The sequence below is a fragment of the Hirundo rustica genome, chromosome 3 (genome assembly GCF_015227805.2).
Source record: "Hirundo rustica isolate bHirRus1 chromosome 3, bHirRus1.pri.v3, whole genome shotgun sequence".
Taxonomy (NCBI): domain Eukaryota; kingdom Metazoa; phylum Chordata; class Aves; order Passeriformes; family Hirundinidae; genus Hirundo; species Hirundo rustica.
Window position 1 is genome coordinate 57,516,348 of NC_053452.1, and position 20,799 is coordinate 57,537,146.

Genomic DNA, 20,799 nt, shown 5'->3' on the forward strand with positions numbered 1-20,799 from the left:
CCGGGACCGCCCCCCCGCCCGCCCGCTCTTCCCACCGCCGGCCGGCACAAGCGCGGTGCCTCACAGGGTCCGTCTCGGAAGTGCCGCTTCAGCCTTTATCTCCCTCTGCCCCGAAGGGAAGAGGCGCCGGCTGCCGCTCTCGAACCGGCCGCCCGCTTCAGTTCTCGCGGTTGTAATGACTTCCCCATGCAGCTTTCCATAAAGCATCCACACCCGACCTCAAAAGGTGCTGCTTAAAAGCCCCAGGGGTTTTGTCCCTCGTAAACAAAACCATACAAAATACCTGTTTTGCCACACTGAAATATTTGCTCCTTTACCTGTTACTGTGGGATCGGTTTGGGGTTTTGCTCTGTTGTTTTCACTTGTCTGGTGGGTTTTTTTAAATGGAATTCTCTACAACCTCATTATTTATAAATTGCCTGAAATTCTGCTGTCAAGAGTTTCATAAATGTGTTACTCCAGATACTTGTAGTATAATAATTTAATGCTCCCACCGATAGTAAAAAAGGGATGCAATCTGATAAAATAAAATGTAAAGACTCAGAATCTAACATAGGTGTCCTCCTATTATAGGAACACTATTTTTATTTTGATTACAATTGATTATGTTGGATATCTTCAAAGTTCTGATGATACTTTGAGTCTCCATCTCTCTCACTGTCAAAGCCAATTTCCCAGCCAATTTACCAGAATATCTGGTTAATGTAATTTTATAGTGGCAACTTTAATGAGTCTAGGTCCTCTCTCAAGCGGTCTTCTGAATGCAAGATTCAAATAAGAATAATGACAACCAACCAAACCAAAAAACCTTTAATCATAAACACTCCTTTTACTGTAGGCAAACATTTGTGCTTGGTGCCACAACACTTTTACTTCTGAGTTCAGACTTGCAAGCAAGGGGAAATAGACAATGAGTGGAGAACACGAAGTATAGCACTAATAATGGAACATTTTTCTATGTGGAAAGATTTCTCTGTATGAAGCAACTAAGAGACACCTGTTCTCCACCTTTATTCATCTGCCTAAGGACAGATGAGGTGGACCAGACTCTAAGGTCCAGAGTGGACACAAACAAACATCTGAACATAACATTGACTTGAAGAACTCTTCTCAATGCCCAGCTGGGGAGGTTTTATTTGTCTCTACAGATGATGTCATTTTCAGCTATCGTTACCAGCAAATACATGCTGCATCACCTTCATAAAGGGAATTTTTACTTCAAGAGCAAACACATAGAACTGTTTTCCCTTTCACATAAATAATGCTACCGTGTAGACTTGGCTCCACTCACAACAGTGATGAAATTACAAGATTTTGTCTTGCAAGACAGGATTACAATAGGAATATCACACAACCACAGCAGAGATGATTTTCAAAACCCAGCCAAGGTATTTCAGGCAATCTCCTCAAATCCAAATTCCTAATGCTGTGTATGTTCACATCACACCCACCATGCAACCTGCACTCAGACAGAGATTCTCACCTTTTTATCACATATCCTAGGAATGTGAATTCTGTACAACCCAGGATTATTCAAAAATAATTATAATCTTTGATTGTTAACTTGAGACCCATGTCCTTTCAACGGCCTTTTCTTTTACTTAATCCAGAAGCTGAATACCAACATGAAATCTTCTGACACTACTTCCAAACATCAGGTATTTTCTCTTCCTTTATGACCCTGTTCAGCAAGTATCTTCCCTCCATCCCTGTCCGCTTAGGAGTAAAATTTTAGAGAAGTGGATTTTCATGGAAGATAAAACAAATTTCATCCCATTTTTATAGTCTCAAAAGCCCCTACTGGTATGATTAAAAAAAAAAAGGCACAAAAGCTCAGGATAAAGTATGGTAGCCTTCTATTGGGATAATAGCACCATAGCAATTAATCTAAAGATGTGACAAATAATTGCTTTTACCAGCATTCAAACCCGAGTACAGCAAGGGTTACACACATGCCTTAAGCTACTCTACAGGCTGACACTGAAGACAGTGCCTCATCTACCCTGTCCCCATCCCTTCTCTGCTCTCCACCACCAGATTAGATACCTGCTCTGACTGAAAAACCAGCCCTCCCTCTTGCCATCCTGCCAAAAAAGTCAGCAGGCATCAGAACTACTGAAGCGACCAGGTCGCTCAACGCATGTGTGTGAACAGGAACAGAGAGAAGCAAGAAGAGGCTGATGAGAGCAGGAAAGGTGGGCTGCCAGATCACACAGGAGAAAGAACAGCAGTTCTTGACTGTGCAGCAAGGCAAGGGAGATGTTCCCAAGACAGAACACACAGGGATGCCTATGATGAGAAAGGTTTTGTGGTCAAATGCAAATCCGATTAAAAGCCATAGGAAAGGGAACTTTAATCAGGGTAAAACCAGCAGATTAGCCTGTCCCTTCACATGACCAAAATCACTTATCATTAATATCACTAATGAATTAACATAAAAGGATTTCTGCCTTATGAAGGAAGGGACAGGCCTATGCAGCAGGAACTAACATAAGAAGTGGAAACTAAGCTGTTCCTAACAGGTAGATGGTCAGGAGGTGTGCAGCAGACAAGCAGAGGCACTCAGAGCTGAGAGTGACCCCTAAGGGGGAACAGGTGGGCATCTCCGCCACTGACACCAACCCCTTCAGTCCACAAGCCATCTGTCATCTGAACTCTCTCCTACAGAGGAAACATCTCCCACAAAACAGTGCCCTAGATGCACCTGAACAACAACAGATCACTAAAGTAATACCTGTTCAGTAGCAGACAGCTAGTCAAGCCCCATTTCTACTTCTCATCCCATTTAGCACACACGCCTTTATGATAGGACCACTGAACACACATTTTTACTCACCATTTGCTCCAGCAGACTCTGCTTGCTCTCTGGGTGATTCTTGGAGCGGTGATGCCACCTCTGACTGCTGCTCACCCAGTTCCTTACATGCTGCAGCAGCTCCCAGCTGCAGTGGCTCCTGTGGTGAGGCATCATGCTTCACATTGTCTTCACTAGCATCAGGTACTGGTATACTTGCATTTATAGCCTGCATGGTCAAATATTGATTGAAGGATGGTAGTAGGGAAAGACAAAGAAAAAGAAAGAAAATGTCAGTATTAGGCCATATTTCTCCCCCCCAAGCCCCACAGAATATTGTTCTTTCATTCTCATTTTGAATATATATGTGCAAGTAATTTTAACTTTATTAAACAAAAGTACTTCTGTGAGAAAAAAACCTCCAAAACACATAAACTGGGACTATTTATCTTTCTGCTCTCCCATATGAAAGACGTGGAAAAAGCAGGTCTTGCAGACAGTGGCCTATAGCCTTGTGTAGAAATTGGTTTCTTCCACAAAGGAAAACTCCAGGATAAGATGAATCTAGCTGATGGAAAGAAATTCTTCAAAGTGTCTGGCACAACTGCTCTGATATATGAATGAATCCTCTCTACAATATAGCCTTTGGTATTGCTCCTCTACTGATATGTTTATCTTACCATCACTAACAATACAACTACAAAGAAACTGAATTATTCAGGACAGAAAGGAGAATATATATGGATTTCCCGTTAGGAAATGCAGTGAAATTGGGATTAAAACTAGAATTTTTGGACCCCTGTTATTAGGCAGGAACTACTCTTAGAGGCGGAAGGAGCTTTGCAGTTCTTTGGGACTCAGCCCTATAGCATCTGAAATATTTTTTCTAGATTTGCTAATATGTGCAAGAAGAATAATCTGGTTTTTGGTTTCCACACTTGATACATTTTAATTATTTTAAGAATTTGAATTATTTTAAGAATTATTTTAAGAATTTGGTTTGCCCTATAAGAAGAAATATACTTTCACAAGCATGTTTTTATTTTAAAAGTATGGAATGTGTTGTGGTCATTATAAGATACTTAATTACCCTTTAATTTATTGATTACTCTTTATTTAATGAACTAGCTTTCCAACTGATTCTATTACCTTCCAGCAGAAGCCATTTCAACTAATTAACCATTATTCCTGAAGTGAAAGTTTGAAGTTCCTGTGGTGGAACAGCAAACCTTAATTATGTATCACTGTCTCATGACTCCTCTGTACTCCCAAACTACTGCCATTGAAGCCCTGTTAATTAATCAAAGGTACTACAGATACATTACACTGAAAGCTGGGATCAAACAACCACACCCCTGAAGCACCAAACTGGGATCAGGAAGATGCCACATTCCCGACGATTCTTTTCCAAACCCCTCCTACATATAAACCTTCCAAATGGGGAAATCTATTTGTTTGTTTTTATTAGTAATTAGCCTGCTGCAACAGAATTTCAAATCAACAGACAGTGCCAGGAAAAGGCTTTCCTCTTAATCAGACTCTTTTCACACACTGGGTGAGATGTGGGAGAAGTGCTGTACCCCACTTCCAACAGGCAATGAAGTGTGTGCGTTCAGGTTCCCAACCTTCAGTTCAGAAGCCCTTAATTAAGCCAAATTGTTTCCACCCAGCGTTGTTGTGCTCCTCAAAGCTGTCTTTCACAGCCACATAATCCACCTCAAGAAAAAGGATCCCATTCTGCTTCACTGCCAGTACCACAGATGGAATAATTTGGCTTCAGAGTTTTCGCATGCTGAGACCAGATATTAAATAGAAGACATACAGAATGGCTCAACACTCAGATTACATTCCCGCTTCTCACATCATCCTTCCCACAAATCTAAAACACAGGAACTCAGGAGGGCTAAAGACACCACACTACCGAACAAAGGCACATAAACCCTGGGAAGCTCCTCTGCAGTTCCATACAGCATTAGCTGATTGGCAGTAACTGATTAAAGACAAGCAAGAAAATCAGACAGAGAAAACAATAACCTAATTCTGAAAGGGCTTTAAGATTCTTCGGTACAAATCTAGCACAGGACCATTACTGTTTTTTTAATAATAGTAAGTTTTATTGATTCATTCTTGAAAGACCACTGCTAGTCCTGCAAACACAAGAACAACCTTAACTTGACTGGCTCCCAGGGAACCTGGCTATCTGAAGAAAAAGCCATGCATTACTATTTCAAGATGACACTTTCAGAATTAGCACCAGCAATTCTTTAAAGTCACAAGAAAGGCAACAGCACCGAACATCTTAGCATTCCTCACATTATTCATAGATTTCTTTGCCTTTCTTTCCAAACCTCCCCCAGGCAGCACACCATTTTAAAGTTAGTCCCACGTAGAGACACACATGTACAGACACAGTCAACTATTTGCCTAATAAGCACCAGTGGACTCTGCAAAGAGCCAGAATACAAAGGTACTTGGTACCTCAATGCAGTACAACCTGCCTCCTTTTTAAATTGAGCAAAGATTGTTACAATGAAATGCTAACAATGGTAGTATTTACTACTACCCGAGCTCTGAATTTATTCTACAGTTTTGGTGCATTCAGGAAAACAGTGATTTTATACAATCCTAAAGATTTGTGTTTTCAGACCAAAATTTTCAGAAGTTGCTGGGTCTAGCAGATAACCCTTTGGATCTGTTAAATCTGCAATACCTTCCAGTATGAACAACAAAATTAAATATAAAACATCACTAAATGTAAGACTATAAGCAGTTTTTACAACCAGCCAGAATAATTATAATCCCTGTTCACTAGTTTTGGAAGCAGGATACATCAGTCACAACTCAGTAAAAAATGTAAATACATGGAAAACCTCAGTATTTTCAAATCTGACAAGATCTGCAGTATAACCCTACCTTTTTACCCCAGTCTCTTGGGAAAGAGCTTGATGTGACTCTTGGCCTTGGGAAGGCAAACTTATATTTTCAAATCAAGTGTTCTGCTTTAAATAATTGAATAATCAAAACAAATAAAACAATAGTATTTTTTCCAAATTAAAACATGTGCAAAGGAGAAGAAACCTTTGGATATGAAAGGATATATAACAGCATCATTAGTTTAAAAAAAGAAAAGTTTTGTGTTCTAAAAAAAATTGCTCAGGCTCTTTATGAGGGTCAGTGCAGTCTATCCCACTGCATTATTCCTCAAAAGAAACTAATTTCAGTTTCCCTTCACATTAACTGCTTCATTTCTCTGAAGGGATCTAAACTGCAGTTTAGTCCAATTATATCTAATTTGGTGAGCAGTGTTCTTAATTCCATTGAGAATCCGTGTAAAGCTTAGACAAATACAACATCAGAGTTTAGAGATATGGGTGAAAATAAAATATAAAAAGACAAAAAATAATGGTATTAGGAATTTCTCTGTTCATCTTTATACATTTATTTACAAGTAATGAGACGTTACATTTGGCAGGTTTACCAACATTTATCAGTTTTTTTGTGGCACACATTCATTACACTCCTTTGATTATTAATCTATGAATGTGTTGTCCCATAAACATGGGAGAAACCAAGGAGAACTGGTTATCCAGTCCACTGATCTTTCAGCTTCTTCATTCCCAAAACAAAGGGCCATTAGCAAAGCAACACTCCACTTTCTGTCACACCATTACTATACATCCTGCACGTATTTTTTTAATATTTGCCTCACATTCACCACAAAGACGGACGCAAAGGCAGACACCCAGCTAGTGAGACTAAAACACACAGGGCTTGTTGCCCACATCACTCTAACCGAGAGCAGCTTCTGCTTCACCTTGCATCCAGCAATGGGTCCAACTGTTAGACCCCATTAGACACACAGAGAATTGAAAATAGATAAATTAACACAACAAACTGCATGAGACGTGGATGAACTGCAGGTCCCCGGTCCCACTGTACATTAGCAGACACTTCCTTCAGGCACTGTTCCTGAGGGGTTCACAGCACCCAGCCTCTTCCCCTGCCAGCGATCACCATCATTCCCAACATTCCTTGTACCAGACCCAAACCATTCCAGGGATTCCTCACACCAGGCCCAAACGTACCAGAGTTAATTTTGCCTCATTCTGTTAATCCTGCTACAGTGATTCTACATTAGATTACTAAAATAGCCAGATCCAGCTGTCTGAACAACTGAGCAAACTAACATAATAGTCTCTAGTATTTTTCCCGAAGTTTGATTTTGAAACTCTGGGAAAGACTGTTGGTGTGCTCAGGGGGTCTGCTCTTTGCACATGCTGCTTCATTAAAAAAAAAACTTCAAACACCAACACATGGGAAAAGAAAAAAATAAAATGGATCATTCCAACTCTTTGTTCACAGCAGTTTGTCTTGTTTTGCATTAGCTAAACATCAGAGGTTTGCGGGATAGTGCAAGTTCCAGGTGAAGAAAACACAAGGCCCTTAACAACCCACTTAATTTCATTACTTTTTTCAGTCTCCTGCAGACAAAGCCAAGAACTTTCTCAACGCCTTTCATCGCCCCACCTACCCTCTTCTCTCCCAATTCTCAGCCTGACTTTGCTGTGACACCTCCTCATGGATGAGGACCCTAGAAATCCAAATGGATAAAACAGCATACCCGAAACACCAAAAAGTTTCTGCATCCAATTAATCTCTGTGATCTCTTTTTCCAACCCATGAAAGAAGCATTACTCCCAACCTGTTATTCTGAAGCCTGATCCAATCGGAGCTCCTTCCCAGGTCTCATATCTTTCAGCTCTTTCGGACACCACCTCATGGAAGCATTTCACAGGTATAGCTGACCCAGGCTCTAGGGACCCGTCAGAACAAGGGCTGAGCACAAAGCACGTTCCTCTCCTCTCAGCAACCACACCCAGGCTTACACTTCCAACCTGGAGGACTTTCAAAGTCCCGACGCTCCTTCTTTGCATCTCTTTAGCCTCTACCACATCAAACGCAAGCTAATTGCCTCGGCTTTCAAAGTGCCCGGCCCCTCCCTCTACCACCTCCTTCTTATCTCCTCTAGGATTAGGGGGTTATTTCACACTTTTGGTGCCGCTATGACACCAATTTCCATTGTGCATTTTTTCAATTACACATTTTTATGCTTTCACCCCAGCCGCTCCATAGCATGGTCAGCCCTCCAAACCTTGCCACTGAATTGTTCCAGTCTCTTCCTCCCCAGCTGGAAGAGAAGTGTCTAATGGGAATCAGACGCTGCTGAACCAAGGGAACCCTGCAGCTTCAGAGCGAACGTCTCAACTGGGCCTCCCAGAGACACGGTCTAGGGACTTTCCTTGACTAAGCTTAGTTTCACCATTGCTAACGTAGTGTTTTCAGGCTGACTCAACTCCCTCACCAGAACGCAGTTGTTTAAACAGCAGATGTAAGTCTGTCCCAGCTGTTATTTGTCAGGCACTTGGACAATAAGACACTCTGACATCTCAGCTGGTAACCTCTTTAGAAGAGACAGTTCCAAATATTTACTGTCTAGCACACACTTGCTCTCATTACAAGACAGGTAGCATAACCAAGTTACTACTCAGAAGTGGGAACCATCCTGAAAACACTGAATGACCAGCTGCTCAAGTGGGGGCCCTAGCATGTCAGCAAGCCAGGAAACCACCATACCACACTTTCAAGCCATCAATCCCCATTAAAATATTAACTCAGACAAACCTAGGTTTTGGTGCAAGAATAGCTTATTAGCATGCCTGTATTTTTCCAATTTCTGGAAACTCTGGAAGCTTTCCTACACTGTTTCAGATAGCTGTTCTAACAGAGCTTGGCTCCTTCAACAGGGCCACAAAAAGCAATCTGTATTGAAGCTGGCACCTGAAATTTCTAAATAAACTTCTACATAAAATAAACTTCAAACTTCTAAATAAAATAAAAGTGGCATGTGTGTGATTGCCACTGTTAGCTGCAATGTTGGTAGGATGACGCAGCTATCCTGGCATTGCCAATATGGCTTGAAGTCACCTTCCGCCCCATGGGAGGGCACCATGCTGGCATTTTTTTCCATATGTCCAATGCTTAGCAACAAAATTGGAAGTTAGGTGAGAGCCACATCACTACTATGAACAGAGATGGTGCTCACAAAATAGAGATGCCCAAACCAATCCAGTCACATGCTGCCACCAACAGGACCATCACCCAGCTTCCTGTCCAACTCCAGGCACAAGATCCTGCCTGCTCCCCTGTACCTGCAGCTTCTGCTGAGTCCCAGGAGACAACACATCTTGCTCAATCCACATAGAATGACCTTGCCAAATAACTGGAACAGTTTTCCAGGGGCTTAGCTCCTTCAACAAGCTCACATAGTGCCAGATGCAATAAAGGAGAAGCTCTAGGTTCTCTCTGGGGAGGAGGAAGGAGCACACGAACCACCTCACCAGACATCTCTATGGCTTTTGTCTGTTCAGGACACCAAAGGTTTGTCTGATCTTCTTCAAGACCACAAAGATTTGTTCCTACTTTTTGCACTATTGAAATCTGGTAAAAACTTCTTAGGCCAAGCTTCAGGCCGCTGTGCTGCTCAGGACAGTCTTCCCGTGAGGTTTCAATGAGTTTTCACCAGCTCACTGCTACCAACAGGAAAAGTTTATTCATTTCCCCTCCTGCTCTGCTGGAAATGCTTGCCTTGTCCTGGCTCTTGGTCTCACCTCCATAATGTAGGAGTCAAATGAACTTACAAGCAGAGCAGGAAAATGGTCCAGCAAGAATAAATTTCAGTTTCCTGAAAGGTTAGTGAGTTTTACCTGCTTACAGAAAGGCAAGGTTAGGACACAACACAGCCAAGTGAGACAGCATTACCTAAGGCAAAACAAGGAAGAACAGGGGAGGAAGAAAAGGAGGGGGAAGAGAGCATTGCTGCTCAAACAGCAAGGAGGTAACTCCATCACAAAAAAAAAATCAGCCTTCTGTAGAACCATACCCTGTCCCTTGGGTTCAACAGGACCTCGGGCATCAATTCACAGATCCGATTAACTCAGTTCAAGCAGCTGAATGGATTAGTACCACCAGGATTTCTCACATTTCCCTGTAGAGGTGGCTTCGCACAGTGGGGTGGCTATGGAGCAGCTCCTCCACTGCTGGAGTTTAAGTCTTGTCTGCTACAGTAAAGGAATGCACTCGTTTTGCGTCCTAGTACTGTAGTAGGCTGGAAACTCGGGAGCTGCTTTACGTGTTATTCACCAGACACTTTTGAGAAGAAGGGGTCAATAGCTGAGGTACTCACATGAGCCCACGCTTAACCCACAGCATTCACAAGCCAGGGCCCAAAGGCCCCTAAACATCCATTGCTATGTAGACCAAGTGCTTTCCAGGGTCCCTGGGCTGTAGAAGTGAGCAGCACTGAAACATACACCCTCCCTTTTCAGTAACCAGGACACCCAAAAACTGGTATCTGGCCAAAGAGTCACATGTGAATAACAAAACAGCTTAATGACCATAAATTTGTTCCTTTCTAGAAGAAAAGGCAATGAACGTTTTCATCTTGTAAAAAATGCAACTACGTAGTGAAAGAAATTTAATTAAATATTTCAAGGGTTTCACATGACAAAAGAAAGCACAACTTCTCTGAGATTTTATAGCCTGCATAAGATTAGTTGCTTAGACAGTTTATTTGTAATTGCCTTGCCAAAGCTCACTCAAGCTGGATTCCACTGAAGTCAGTTTCCAAAGTTTTTCCTCTAAAAGGGTTGTAATAAGCATTTTAATTTGGAAAACACAAGAAAGAAGACTACCCTCCAAAAGATTCCCATTGTGTCTTCCACAAACAAATCAGCTATCTGACAGATTTCTCCAGGGGCATTGCAAAACCTGGTGATTTTCAAATTCCAAGAGTTGGAAGGAATAATAGTGAAAAACTGTGTCACAAGTCTGCATGAAGTTACTTTACTTTAGTAAGACAAACAAAATGAGACACAAAAAAGTATGACTAAAACTTTGTTAAAACTTATTTTTCTTCTTATGGCAAAACCAGGTGTTTTAGGTGAACGGCAGTAGTACAACTTCTTATAGCAGCAAAATGGTAATAGAGCTTCCCCAATATTAAACAGTTCTACTTGAACGATCAGGCAAAAATCTTTTAGAAAACATTTTTCCTAAAGCTTAGAAGACATAAAACACAGTATTAATAATAATCTGCACTTGAGAACAGTATTAATGTGATTCTCTTTTTTTTAGAGGGTCTTAGTTCCCATAACTGGATAAACATGGCTATGAATATTACATCCCTTCTTCAAAGTTATTTTATCTTAAATTTTAAACAACCACAATAGCCAAGTGCTTGCCTGATATAAATTCCTTCTTTTCTAAACGTCAGAATCTGTATTCTAAAATTGCCCAACACAACTGCTAAATATTTTGTTAACCAACATCAATCCCCAACGCTTATTTGGTTAAAAAGAAAATAAAATAAATCTTCGTTAATTTAAAGTTCATTCGCAATGTGGTTTTCAAATCTGTCAAAACACGCACAAGGAGGTCTAATGGCAGCCAGGAACTATGGGAAATTCAACTTGAAAGTTAAATCTGAACCACAAGGTCAAAGAAACAAAGTCATAACTGGTTCTCAAGCTCTAGTACACCCACGCAGCAGTCACAGAAACTTCGGAGTCTCCCTCCTCTGAGCACCCAGAGAAGAGCCCAAAGAAGGGGATCTCGGTAGAACGTGGTATTATTTCTCCCCTCACAAACTCCCCAAAGCCACGCTATGTAAACACACAGACGCACATAACCTCCCTTTCAGTCCCAAAATCCCCTAAACGCGCCTATTCCAGAGGGATAAATGGGTTCATTCATAATCTATTTTTAAACACCAGACACGTTTTAAAAGAATTTCTTTCAATTCTTCAACGTCTTTATTTTAAATCACACATACCTAGAGCTCCTTCGCTCCCCACGGGCTGGGAGTTCGGGAGTCCCTCCCCCTCGCCCCCTATGCGGTACGAGAGCGGGCCGCAGCAAAGCCGCGGCCCCGGCCCTCGCCGCCGACACCGCCGCCCCTTCCCCGCGGCGGCGGGCCGGTGCCGGCGGCTCAGGTGAGCCCGAGCCCGGGGGTGCGGGACGGGGCGGGGCGGGGGGCGCAGCGCGCCTGGCGCCCGGCCCAAGGCACTGCCGAGCCGCCCGCCCGGCCGCGCCCCGACGCGCCTCCCACCTGCTCCCTCGGGAGGGGAGAGGATGGAGCGGGGGGGCTGCGGAGAGCCGCGGCGATCCGGCCGCAGGACCGCAGTCAGGAGGCTCCTTGGCGCAGACCTCGCCGCGGGTGGGTGCGGCTCCTCTCGCCCCGGCCCCGGCCGCACACAAAAGCGACGGCGCTCCCGCGGCCGCCCTCGCCCCCCGCCCCGCCGCTGCTGCCGCCGGCGGGAGTTTTATGACTGCGGCGCCGGCCGTGGCGCAGTCCCGGCCCCGCCGCGCCCCGGCTCCGCGCCCGGCCCGGGGGGTGCCCAGGCCTGCGGCAGGTGGCCGCAGCCGCGGCGGGAAAGTTTCCCCGGCCCGGGGGTGCGGCGGGAGCCGCCGCCCCTTGTCCAACCCCCCGCCTCCCCGCCGCCCATGCCTTACCTTGGCGGGCTCCGCCGGTGGCTGGGGCTCCGCCGCGTCTTCTGCCGACAGCGGCTCCGGGGGGGTGCGGGGGGGCTCGGCGGCGGCCCCGGCCCCGTCCTGCGGGGCGGCCGGCTCGGCGGAGCTGCCGGCGCCCATGGCGCTGCCCCGCGGCCGTGCGGAGCCGCGGGCGGGGGCTGGCGGTGGGCGGCGGCGGCACAGCCGGGAATGAAGGAGCCCGGCTCTCCGCAAACTCCTTTAGGGCGCGACGCGGGGGAATAAGGAAAAAAAAAGAAGGGGGGGGGGGAAGGGAAAAAAAAAAAAAAGGCGAGAGCAGCGAGGAAAATCACCTCCTCCCCTGGTCCCCCCGCCCGCCTGCCTCTTGCTCCATCACATGAGCAGATCCCCGGACACGCCTTGCAGCATCAAACCGGGCTGATAAGGAGCGGCCAAGGGGGGCAGCGCCCTGCCCGCCGCCGCCTCTCCCCGCCCCTCTCGGGCACCGCCGGGGCGGGGGCGCCGCCCGGCCCCCGGCCCTCCGCGGCGGCACCGCGGCGCTGACTCAGCGCTTCGGGCCCCTCGCCGCTCTCCCGGGGCCGGCACCAGCGCCCGCCCGCCGGCACCTTCGGGGGCTACGGCCCGTGAGCAGCGGCCCCCGCCCGGCCGCGTTACCCCTCGCCCCCCGCGGGGCTCCTGCCGCCTCCTACCCCGGGCGCTCGGCTCCGCCGCCACCAGCTTTGAGCGCCGGGCTCCGGACCCCAGTCGTGCTGGGCCTGCCTGAGGGAAGGACGTCCAGGTTTCAGCTGATGCAGAAATGTAAGGTCCCATGTCTTAGGCAACTTTGAAGAAACAAAACCAAAAACAAACAAACAAAAAAAAATAAACCAAAAACCAACCAAACAAAAAAACGCCTCAAGCCGCCTTTTTGGTTTTTGGGTGTTTTTTTTTGTTGGTTGGTTTTTTGTTGATTTTTTTTTTTTAATTGTCATGCAGGATAGGTTCCCTATTATTAATTCATGCCAGATCATGGCATAAGCAAGCAAAGCCAAGAATAGGGTAGTTTCTCTCCTAGCCCAGAATACACAAAGCATCTTTCCCATGCCACAGAAGTGAGACCAGCATGTATTTAGGCACGGTCTTACCTGGTATTTTCAAAGATATCAGCTGTGAAATAGCGCACACTTTAAATTTAACTAACCACAATGTGCCGAATGGGTAGCAAATGGATCCATTAACTATTCTTCCAAGTATAATTTTTTTTTCTAAACATATGCATGTACCTGTCCTCTACAGAGTTCATGGTTAAAATCAGGAATGGTCTGAAGAATTCATAGTACATACGCAATTTCCTTTAGCACATTTAAACCAGTCCTCACCCACCAAAGCACTGTAAAAAAAATCCACAATATTCTCTTAAAATTCCATTCTACAAACGGCCTGATCTTCACATGCTGGTCAGTCTTTTTCCCTAAAAAAATCATCACACATGGAGTCAATGACTGAAAAAGCATTTTCATCATCTCCCCTTAGTTAACCCAAGAACCTACTGGAATTGTTTGTGTTCAGCGGAACAAAGCTGGTGGTGTGGATCACAGAATGGGATCGACATCTCCCCCTTTCTACTTAGTCTTCCTCATTTTCAGGAGAGAGATACAGGTCTGAGCTTTAAGAAGTGCCTGAGTCCTTGTAGTAGAACTTACCCATAGCCACCCAGTACTTCTCGATTCACCATTCAGCACCCACAACAGGGAGCCAGGAGCCTGTTCCCAGCCTTTCCTGGCTGCCATCCTTTGATGTCTGTGACTCTGGTGGCGAAAGAGCTGGCACCACCTCCATTCCTGACCAAATCTGCCTTTCTCCCTGCCCTCAGCTGCTCCATTGCAGGTGCAGCTGAGAAGGAAGGCCAGCCCAACTGCTGCAGGGCTATCTTGGGTTCCCCTTCAGCCATGGACCCTGGGCATAGACACAGAGGATTGAAGAGCTTTGGAGAGGGGATGGCCAGCCGTGCAGCCCCGTGGCGCACATGGAGGTTGGGAACGGCGTGTGCCACAGGGAGATCGGGGTTTTTCCAGGGAGTTTCTCAATAAGGGAAATGTGACATAATTCAAGGTCTATGCCACATCATTTCTCTTTTCAAGTACAGAATGCTTTCTCTGCAAGCAGCTAGAGCACTGCCTCCTTCCTCCCACCGAAACTTGCTCTTTAGTCCTTTTGCTTGCGCCTGGCAGCACCAGCTCTGTGCCCAGCAGTCTCAGAGCAAAGGTGCTGCAAGCACTGCAACTGAGAGAGACACCCCTCAATGCCCATTCACTGGCCATTTTCTGAACACTAATTACTTTCTTTTGGCTGGCAGTCTTTGGCTACATCTATGCAGTGAAATAGAATGTGCTGGGGGTGGCTTTCTGGTGATAAGGTCGAGCAGCGCAGGATGGCTTGTGTGTACATTCGGAACTTCTTCCCGCTCTGAACCACCACATTTCTGCAAACTTGTGATGCGGACAGCCATGAGCTGTGTAATCCCTGATATAGGCAGAGCTGTCTCCTTTCTTCTTGCATTTATATATTTGCTTTTGTTTTCTTTCCTGGAGTACATCTAACATAGGAACTTTTAAGAGATATATCCGACATCTCCAATCTTATCCAGAGGGTGGTCAGTTCCCAATTTGCCATTCTTGATGGTCTGTACCCTGCCTGTATAGAGGGAATCACAATGAATGGCAGGTCCGACTCTGGCATTTGTGTTTCCCTGTCTTCTGCCTGTGTGCTGGGGTGGTTATTGTCCAGACCTTTGCCCTGAACTGTGCTACTGCCTCTTGCTGTATCGAAGTGTTGTTCAGGCGCTGCGTCTGTTTCCCTTGACAGCCTTTCCAGTGAAGTGCAGCCACATAAGCTTCTGCTGGTCCTCTTCCAAAGTCACCGAGTGTTGGCGCTGAGGTGAGAATATTCAAGCTATTGACAAAAGTATGCATGCACACTTTTTAGGATGAATCCAAGGAATCAAGAAAGATAATAATTAAAGCTCTACTGGCATGTTAACTCTACTGGCAATATGTTTCGATACATGCACACTTTTCAGGATGAATCCAAGGAATCAAGAAAGATAATAATTAAAGCTCTACTGGCATGTTAACTCTACTGGCAATATGTTTCGATACATGCACACTTTTCAGGATGAATCCAAGGAATCAAGAAAGATAATAATTAAAGCTCTACTGGCATGCTAACTAAAACTATTTCCAGAGGAAACTCCTACCTGGGTGCAAGCACAGACCTTCCAAATGGCAGGACAATCTTTCAGCATTGCAGCTAGCACATGACTGTTTTAAAACTCCCCTGAAACCTGGATAACTTTCCTAATGATATTTATAATGCAGGGTCTGTAGACAGGGCTCAATTTACTTATTTTTAAAATTGCTTCTTTTCCAAAAGCATTTATGATTGATGTAACCACTGCTGGTGCTTTTGTACAGAAGAGATGAACCCTGTGTCTCGGTCTGTGAGCTTGTGTAGTAGATGGAATATTTTCCTGCCGTCTTCTGCCCTATCCATGATTTTCCCCATGCCCTCCTTCCAGCCTTGACTCTGTTGGTCCCTACAAGTGGCCACAAGCTTTGCTGCTGTTGGGCACTCTGCCTGATCCTGAGGAGCGACAGGGTGGATGGGGAAGCAGCAGCAAGGTGAGGATGGGAGGGTTAGCTCCCAGCATCCATGATGGGGAACAGGGATGCCTGCCCAGCAGGCATGCCAGGGGCTCCTCCATATCCCATCCAGGCTGGCTGTTCACAGGTTTGTGTGAGACAGTGGTTGGGAGTATTGGCAGCTGCCTGGAGCCCTGTTTACGTGAAGGTTCTTTCTTCCTTTATCAGTGGCAGAGCTGCATTGGGATATTTTTGGCATAAAAGCAAAGTGGAAACACATCTCAAAATGGGAAGCTCTCAAGAACCTTAGATCTGGATAGAGAATACAGTACTCTGACTTCACCTCAGCTGTATTTACTGCTATCTTCAGCTTTTCCCCTCATCTCTCTTGTCCAGTTATGATAGGAAATTCTAGAATGCTGTTAGAAATACACGGATATACCTAAGGAGCTAATATGTATCAGCCAAACAAAAGGAGAGTAAAAAGAAGAAAATTACAAAAATAGCTGTGTAAAAGTAGGTGTCTTGCAAGCAGCATTGATAATGCCATAGTAAGAAATAATGAAAAAGGAATAAATTTTGCTGGTAGAAGACTGTTTCTTTACTTCCCAGGAGCTCACATATCCCTGAAAAATCACAGTGATAGATAAAATGAGCAGAATTTACATCCAGTGGATTCACATCACGGAGGTGATCTATATCAGAAAAGATCTATTCATGGATAAAGACACACATCTGTGTGTCACACATAACAAAACTGAATTGGCTCCTCACACTGTGCAATTTAAAATAATGTTAGTAGCAGAAACTGACTTTGGTCTTGAATTTGATGGTTACTTCAGTAAAGGCCATATATTTGTGTAGCAAGTGTGTCATTCAGAGAGTAGCTGCACAGTACTGCAGCACCCAGAGAGACCCTTGTTGGACATCTCAGAGCTGTTTCAGGAAAGAGACCCAGCCTGTAGTTTTCTCTGGTCTCTACTACCTCTCTACCTCTCTCTCTACTATCCATCCTATGGTTTCTCTGTAGTTTCCCTGTGGTTCCTCTCCTCACCAGTTCTTCACTTGTCCTGTACTTCCCAGGAGGTGTTGGACAGATATTTTAAGCTTCAGGAGTCTAACTGTTGTCACCTGCCCATGGACAGCTCTTCACAGGGGCATGGGACAGGGCAAGAGATTGCAAAGGTCCATCCCATTGGGAGTTTGGCTGAAGAGATTCACAGCATGTCCTGAGCACAGCCCAAATGATCCCGTCTCAAACCTGTAAGAGCTCTGATTATTGGACAGGCTCTGATCTGTCCATATAAATATACTGGTGTTTCCAGGAGGCAATGTTTAGGTCTTCAAGCTTGAAGGTGACGGTGGATGAAATTTTTTTCTTAAATGAGGAAGAAAATTAAAATTTGGCTTTATAAAGAAGGAAAAACAAAAGTATTCTATATGAGTTCTCTTTGCATAAGAAAAGAAGGAATAAACTCAGAGGACTGTGTTTCATCATTCCCCTATAATGCCAAGTGGTCCACTTCCCAGCTAAGGAGGGGCTGTAGTTTAGTTTCATGTTATGGGTATAATAGTCATGCAGTGTAATAGGAGGATAAATAATGTGTTGTGCAGGTGCCAGGGGACAGCCAGTTTACAGGCAAGCTTAGTCACAGTGGCAAAGATGGAAGAATGTAACCTGCACTGCAGTGTTTTTTCTGCTGCACAGATAAATGCATCTCTCCCCAAGAAGCCTTTCAGGCAGTGCTCTGAGGAAATTCCTCATCAAGGGAGGAATGCCCAAAGGAGAGATAAAGAGGCATAGAAGGTCCCCCTAATGCTATTACCCCTTTGTCCCGGCAGCAGGTGAGTGAGGCTCCTTTGTCTTCAGGAGGAAACCCCTGTGGCTTAGGACTTAGCCCACTGACTGTTTAGAAATGCCTTGGCACTACTGATGTTATCAAGAATGGCAGGGTTCAGAGCCAGAAGGTGCTAAAACACCACCCTGAAAATGAAATTGGAATCTGGAATGGATTTAGAGAGTAATTTAGGATTGGGGTGATCCTCCAGATTTCATCTGGTCCAATCTCTTTCTCCAAATAGGGTGAGCTTCAATGAGGCTGCTTAGGGCCTTGCTCAAGTGAGTTCTTGTTCCTGCTCCCCTACCGCCCAGTGCTTCCCCCACATGTGCACACCAGTAGGTAAAGAAAACACCTTTTCTCTGTCACCAGCAGCAATATGCTTCCAGTCACTGCTGCTGAGGAATCCCCATCACCATGACAAACTTGGCTGTCACCCTGAGATGCCCACCCTTTGCCTGCAGCCTCTGCCAAGCCTCTCTATCCCCATCTGCTCTCCCAAAGGCTTGGTGACACAAGCAGGCTTTATCTCCCCAAGGGGAGACACCCATGGCTACCCCAGAAGGTGCCCAGCTCTGCCCACCTGGACAGACACGTCCCTCTTAGGAGCCCTGTCCCATAAATGGGAACCCAGATGTGAAGCTGCTCTGTGTGCTCTCCAGATTACCTGCCCCTCTCATGTTTTTCATCATGTTTTGTGGCTCCTGGCTGAGCCAGGAGACATTGGTGGTGTGAAAATGCATAAGCCATGAAGTCCTACCTCCCTTCTTCTGCCCCAAGCAGGCTTAGTCCACGTGTGAGACCTTTGTATCTGCAAGTAGGAAATGGCAAAATGTTTAAAAAGAAATATGGACCACTGAGATTGTGTCTCAGTACTATCACATTCTTCCTCTGGCCTGAGCAAGCACTGTTCTGCTCTGCTAGTACTCACCCAGAATAATTTCCCTAGGCAATTGGCGCTTGACTTGTCTCTTTGCAGCTTACCTCTGCATCTCCACCAAGCATGATTTACTTATCTTTGGCTTTCCCATAATCTCATAGTATTTACAAGTTATTTTCAGTACTGGCAATAGTCATGACTACCCACCTCCTTAACTTGCTTTTGAGATTTTCAAACAGGAGCATCTGTGCTATGCTCTATGCTGCTCCTGATACCTGGAGGCAATGTCCTTCAGAATCTTCATTAATTCATGCCTTTGACGTGTCATCTATAGAAAATGGGACAGCAGATAGGTAGCAGTGTGGCTGACCTATGACTACTGAGCAACATTATTTTCTTATTTCCCTATATCCCTTCATGGGCCTGTCCCTATCTATTGTAGAGACATCAGGTTTCACCTCTGGGAGTCAGCCCTTTTCCCTTAACCCCTCGCCTGCACGGTGTCTGTCAGCCCAGGCTGGCAGGGTGTGTCCAGGCACAGAGCGGTCCAGTGTCCCTGTCAGAGGAGGGGTTTCACTGGTGAGCCCCCCATGTCCAGGGGTGCAGAGCCATTGGGTGGTCTTCTGCTGGGCAATGCCTCCTCCCTCTCCTGGGCTGGTGCATGCAGCCACTGAAAGGGGAGCCACAAGATGTGCTGTTTACACTACTCTGTATTGGGATTGTATATTTTCAGATGCGTGGAAAGTGCTTTTGTTCTGGGCAATATAGTGCCAAATATAAGGGGATCTGGTGTAGCTAAAAAAGCCTGTTTCTGAATTAATACAAACAATAAATACAAACAATAAATTTTGGTCATTCAAAATTTATAATTTCTGTTGTGAACAATCTATAGAAATTCTAATCTGATCACTTGATTGACAAAGTACAAAGCAGCACCTAAACTTTTAACCAGAAGTTTTTAACTTTCTGCCAACGTAATCAAAAATAAGCTCACTCCCAGAAAAATAACAAGAAGAAAGATAGCCAGAAAGATAACCATCATCATTCAGACTTCTAAAGAGTACCCACATTGGGACTTGGGCTCAAAGCATTTTTAGCATTTGCTGTCGAGGCACATAGAAATATCTTACAGATGCGGAAAGGATGCAAGAAGTAGAGCAAGCATAAGTCATTTCTATAGTCCTGGCTTTGTCTTAGTTTTTAGAAGAAGACATTAGCATGCCTGACAGGCAGAAATCTTAAGCAGCAGGGAGAACAAGTGAGAACCATCTTCAACCTCTGTGTGGGTCTGTCTTGGAAAACAAAACATAAAGAGTTTCTGGCTTGAAGACAGGAGTCTTTCAGTAAGGCACCATGTACAGATGTAAAATTTAGGTCAACTTTTCCAATTTTTATACATATAAAGTTAAAATGCTTTTCTCATTGGGTCTCCACCTTTATGAATTTATAACAATAGTAGCACAGATTTAGCCCAGCCAGTAAATTATCTCTGCACCTCTGCTGTAACAGGAGGGACAGTGACCCAGCTGGTGTCATTTCTAGTGCTGGTCAGGCTGCCACCGCACTTGAAGTGATCTTTGATAAGATTTCAAGTGAAAGGACGGAAAGACAGAAAGAAAGAAGACAAGGAAGCCTCCCCCACTTCAAATTCTTCAGGCTGACCTGTCAGCTTCTATGTTACTACATTTGGACTTGAATTTCTTGCCAAGGTCAGAGCAGATTAGAAGCTGCTTTCATATCTGACAGAAATACTACTCCCCGGTGAACAAGGGGGTGTAGCTCCAGCATCTTTAAGTGGAAAGAAAAGTTCAGTCTTCTCCAGTCATCAGCATAGAGTGCACAGGGGCCTCCCATTATTAACTCTGGTCAGCACCAGCGGGTCATCTTCTCACCGTAATCCCACATTCTCCCCCTCTCTGTTTGTATCTGAGCTGCAGACTCAAAAAGCACAACTGAAAACACCAGAAAAACTGTGAGACTTGAAGGATCGTATGATCACCTCATGATCACCAGTATTTGTTTCTTTTTATGCTCTTTGTGGGAAATATATACTACTTTTTTTCTAAGTCACCCTTAAAACACAACAGCAGAATTATGTGC